Here is a 6,000-nt window from a genome sequence, read left to right as displayed (position 1 = left end):
CAAGTAACCCCAAAACATAGTGGCTTAAAGCCACAAGGTCATTGTGTTATTTCTCATCGTTTTTGTGGGTCGGGTTTTGGAAGGCTAGACTGGATGGTTCTGGCTTGGGTCTCTCACGCAGTATAAGACAGTGAGGGGCTGGAGCAGCCAGTGGCCGGCTGGGCATTTTTCTCTTTCTTCATGTAGTCTCTAGTCCTCTTTGTACGGTCTCTGTGTGGACCAGTTTGGATTTCCTCAAAGCATGGTGGACCCAAGGCAGCTGCATTGCTTGCATGGTGGCTGAATGTTTCATGAGCGAATTCCAGCTGTCTAGGTGGAAACCACATGAGCTACTAGCCACGGAAGTCACACAGCTCTACTTATGCCATATTCTCCTGGTTACAAACATGCCACGAACTGCCCAGATTAAGGAGGGGGATTAGATTCTGCATTCTCATGGGAAAACGGCAGGCTTCTGGAAGAGCACATGGGGTAGAAGACAATGTTGTAGGCCTTCTTTGGAAAATACAATTAGCCACACGGCTCAAGCCTGGTTCCTCAGCATTTCCATCAATTCTGTGAGCTTCCCAAAAGCCTTTTTACAATTTTCTTTACACCTTAAGGTGACCAGATCTCATCTTTCTGGTGTGTTATAAGAACCCTGTCTGGCACACTCTTAATTATTTAAATTGAAGTTTACTTATAGACTCTTGCTGAGAGCCCTGAGCTAGGATTAGAGAAAATACAGGGGAGAGGAGTCTTCTGACAATCAGTATAATGACCTTGGGAAGAAAGGAGAGATGACAATAAGGACTTACCTCATTACATCTTGACCACCAACATCTTGTCCTGCGTGACTTAATTAACTGTTTTTTCAAGAAGTGATAACACTTGTAAAATATTGATAATTCCTTACTAATAGCATTAGCAAAGATGCCTGGTACTAGTGCCAGAGAAGAAAGCAGATGTTTGAGCCTGGCCTATTGCCATCCAGCTGTTTCTCAGCTGAGGCTGGATGCCAAAACCAGGATTTTAGACCCATTAAAAAGGCTCTTCTGCTCTTTCTCCCAACTGCCAGGGCTGTCAGCCTGACCTGGGCCTGGGAAGTCCAGGCTGAGGGAAAAGGCCTCAGTGGTGATTGACAGCAAGCTCTATTCCAAACCCCCCATTTCAGCTGAGTAGAAAGACGATTAGCAATGGGAGGAAGACAGCGGGCCTGCAGCCACTGACATTTAAGCCCCTTAAATGTGATTCAGAAAGCAACGTCAAGAACAGAATGAGTCAGGAGGAGGGAAAGAGCAGGCTTTGCGAGAAACTATTAATCTAGTACATAAGCATTAGTTCCTGGTATGAATGGTATTCACTTGTTTATTCATCATTCATTCCTTTTCTCATTCATTCACCCATCATATTATTTTATAAGTCAGGGCATTCTGGGAAGTGGAGAAGTGCCTAGATCAGAACCCTCATGTGGTTGGGGACATAGAGGAATAAATGGCTACCACACTAGACAATGCAATTAAATCTCAGTTAATAAAACACTTGGAGGGAAGTCCCTTTATACATAGTTGTATTTAGTGGAGGGGCTGGTGGGCTTGGGAGTGGGTGGGGAAGCAGATACCCTGAGAAGCTGTGCTCACACCTTAGAGCCTGAACCATGTGCTAACAGTTAAAGGGGAAATAACTCTAAATAGAGTTTCCAAATATGGCATGGGGGTGTGGGGTGGCCCTTGTGTTTGTCTTCTAATTAGTGCCAACCTTCAACTGTCTACTCTGTCCCCTGGTCTCAAACATACACATTTATCTCATATTAGTATAGTAGGTACTCAGATGTGTAGGAATAAAACTTACCTTATGTTTCTATAACACCATTTCAGAGGGTGCGAGAGGTGGCAGAACTAATTCCCAGTCAGTTTCAGGATTGGTTCCAGCTCCTCTAGAGTTGTGCGTAAGTTCTGGGGGGCTCACATCACACCAAAGCAAGAACAGGCTTTAGTGCCCCTAATCCATGTCATCAACAGCCAGGAAGGCATCCACAGGGACATCTTTGTATCATCCGGTTGCCTATTGTTGTTTTGTACTGCTCTCTGCTATATGGACCCTGAGGTCTGTCACAAGGCTCCTGTTGGCCCAGGTCTCTCAGCTAACTATCCTGCTTCTTGCAGGACATGAGAGCATCTGCTACTTTTGTGCCTTCACTGGCTACAGGAAACTTTGTGGGACTATTTCCAGCCCCTTGTCACTCAGGTGCTTCCGTCGGACACTGATGAGTCCTTTTTCTTCCACAGCATGTCAGGGTCCAGAGAACATGGAGGTTTCCTCGGGCCCATCCATTCAGCTGCTGTGGTCACTCTGAACTCTGTCCTCTGATTCCTCAGCTGATATGACTGTGGGTATTTGTCCAAGTCTTGCCTGTCCTTTGGGGTGCTTACTGATGCCTGCCCTCAGGTAAAAAACCATAAAAAAGGGAAACCCATCCACTGATGTTTCTACTTTCCAAGTGTCCACTCTCATCTAGTTTCTACCTTTTTTTTTTTTTTTTTTTTTTTGACCAGTAAGGGGATCGCAACCCTTGGCATAGTGTGGTCTGCACCAAGCTCAGCCAGTGAGTGCATTGGCTAGTTTCTACCTTTTTGCAGTTGTTTTCCAGGTCTTTGGAGAGTTGTTTTTTTAGATTTTGTTCAGAGTTTTTCTGTGGGATAGTTGATTCAGTGCAAGCTACTTTATTATGCCAGAGTGGAATTTGTATCCTCCTTTCGAATAAACTATTGGGGCAGGATACTGGCTCGGCTGTTCTCAGGGATTTACACCAACCGCTCACCCCTGCTTCCCTTCCCACTCTTTCCTCCCTCCCTGAGTCTGGGGTGTGTTATGTGCTCTGAGAAGTTGGGGAGACTTTTTTCTTCTGACTCTTTAAATTTTTGTTTTATTTTTTTCCTAAATTCTGAATCTCCTTGGATGTCTGGGACTCAAAAGCCCAAGCTTTTGAGACCTCAAAGACCTTTCTTTGCTTTTCTGCAGAAACCACCATTCCCTGAGGTATAAATGCCACATAGGTTAGCTGGTTCCCAAATCAAAGAAAAGAGGAGAGATATCAGGAATTAACAGGAAATATTAGGATTTTAAAGACCATCAATTAGTATTTCAAAAAAATGATTCCTCCATATCAAACATAGCACCTCTCTTGAGTGACTGTTTGGTTCTGGTTTAGTGCAAGTGAGATTGAGTGCATCTATTTCAGTCAATTATTTAAGGCTTCTTATTCATTTATTTATTCAAGCATGCTTTACTCATTCAATAAACATTTAGAGAGTGCCTACTATCTGTCAGGCCCTGTTCTAGGTGCCAATTATGGAATGAAAAGTTCTGCTTATTAGAGAAGTTTCAGGTATCTGCAAACATTAAGTGGGGAACATAAGGCAGCCTGGAGTTAAATCTCCCCTACTCTTGAGAGCAAACTTGAAGCTCTACTGATTCTGTTACTTTTTGGTGTTTTGAAAGAGTACAGAAAACACAAAGCTTAGAGTCAGAAAGCTCGAGTTAAGTCCCAGTTTACCATTTATTAACTGCATCTTCCTGGGCAAATCTCTCAATTTTTCTAGGTCGTAGTTACATTTTCATGCAGTGAATAACTGCTGAGTGTTACTAGTCTGAGAGCTTTCTGAGGATAGGAACAGTTCCTGTTCACTCCCTGCTATATCCCTTGTTCCTAACACAGTGCTGGCACTTGTTACATGAATGAGTAAATAATAGCTCTTATAGCTTTTATGATCATGGACTTCTTGAACTGGACTCCTTGAGAATTACCAGGATTCCATGTTAATGTGGGAAACGTTCCTCTGATTGGATCCCTTCCTTTGGCCTTCCAGGTATGCTCATGAGGCCTTCCAGAACATTTGATGGATTCTAGTACGGTGCATCAGTCAGGATAGGCTAGGTTATGCTGCAAAAACAAATAACTCACAGTCTCAGTGGCTTAAAAGCAAATCATTTTTTGCTCATGTTACATAATCAGTGCAGGTCAGACAGAGGGCTCAGCTTCTCACAACTACTCAGGGATCTAGGCTGATGAGCAGCCACATACAGAATGATGCCAGTGGCATTGCTAGAGGGAGAAAGACCTGGAGGGTTTTGTTCTAACAATTGTCTTGGAAGTGATGCATACAACTTCTGCTCACAATTCATTGGCCAGGACTAGTCATAGCCTCTCCTAACCACAAGGAGCCAAGGAGAGGTTGCAGGGCCCTACCCTCCATCTCAAGAGCTTACCAGCATCCTAGCCTGTTCAACGAGGGTTGAAATCATGGAATAGAAGTTAATCTTTCTGCGTGGTGCACAGGTTGTGCTCTGGCTGCTGCTGATGGGAGTTCACTGCGCAGTGTCAGTGGGAAGGACGAACAGCATGTTTCCTTCCTCTACTGAAGGTCTATAGTGCTCCTACTGCACAGATTCCAAGAGCTGAGCAGTTGTCCACAGGGTTCCTAAGTGTTACGGATGGATGATTTTCACGTGAGTATAGGGCAGTGGGTTTCTGAATTCTGACTCTGGTCAGTCCCTGAGTGTCACCAGATGCTCGCTGTTGACATATCCACTCTGCCTCTCCCTGCTCCCCTTTCTCCAATTTGGCAGCTTTTATCTATTCTCGGAAGGTATGTGTGTATGGGATGATGGGTGGGTAGCAGAAGGAAAGGAGATATGATAGGGAACAATGGTTCTGCTTGATTTCCTGTTTTTGCCATTTCTCTTCATTTTATATTTGGACCTTGACTTTTGGAAGTCACAAACCAAGAATTTGACTTTTTTTCTGGTATTGTCATGATAACTCACTGTAGTGGATTGAATTATGTTCCCCCCAAACTCACCGAAGCTTGAATTGTGTCCCCCAAGTTTTATGTATTAGAAATTTGGTCCCCACTGTGACTGTTAATAGGGTGGGAAATCCTATTATGGTAATGGAAAGGTGGAGTCTTTAAGAGGTGATTAAATTATAGGACAATGCAGTAGTGAACTGATTAATAATGGTAGTCAGGGGTGTGGTTCAGAAGGCTTTAAAAGGAGAGACAGGAGAGTCTGTCTTTTACTCTCCCTGCTTCCACCATCTTGCAATGTGAGGCCCCTGGGTCACTGTCACCACCACCAAATGGACTTTGGACTTCCCAGCCTCAGAAACTGTAAGCAATAAATTTAATTTTTCTTTATAAATTACCCAGTTTTGAGTATTTTGTAAGCAACAGAAACAGACTAATACACTCACCCTGTGATCACCATGTCTCCTCTGGGTGTCTACATTGACGGGAAGAGGGGTGGTACGGTATAGCAACAAAAACAGTGGGGGAGGGGGAAGAGGGATGGTGGAAAGGGAATCATATCAATTAACATATCAAAATATGATCCCACCATTTATTTAACAATGATTTATATTTTTCCTTACATCCGTGGAATACATAGTCTTCCTGTGTATATTTCGCCCCCATCTCTGGTAACAAAGTTTGTTCACAAATGCAAGTCAACAAATGTGTCCACAAAAGTTCTAACCAGTGAGGGGGTAGATGTGGATGGCTTTCGGTAAAGCCAGAAGATTCCACAGGCTGCGTGAGGGAAACCAGTCTACAAATAGCAGTGTGCTTCACAGTATTCCTGAAATTCAGTCTCTCACGAGTCTTTGCTCCAGAGAGTGAATTCTATCTCAGCCACAGGAGGGCCCCTGCTCCCCTGAACTGCCTGTCTGACTCAGACTGGGAATTCAGAGGTAAAATGAAGAGTGGATTCAGGAGCAGAATAACAATAAATGTTTATTTTTAATTTTTGGTATAGGGGTGAATGGAACATTTGGTTATCATCCAACATTTCCTCAAATTGGTGATGCCTGTAGGTGCCATTTTCAAAGTATTAGCTTGACCATACTTTAGACCAAAGTCCCTGGTCCTGGCTGATCGACACATATGCAAAAAATACCCTATCTAGCTCCCTGCCCCCACCCCATTCACACTCCCACTCCACTGAGGGAGCTAAAGGCATGTT

This window comes from Cynocephalus volans, chromosome 11, assembly GCF_027409185.1.
Source record: "Cynocephalus volans isolate mCynVol1 chromosome 11, mCynVol1.pri, whole genome shotgun sequence".
NCBI classification, from domain to species: Eukaryota; Metazoa; Chordata; class Mammalia; order Dermoptera; family Cynocephalidae; genus Cynocephalus; species Cynocephalus volans.
Note: the sequence above shows the minus strand (reverse complement) of the source record.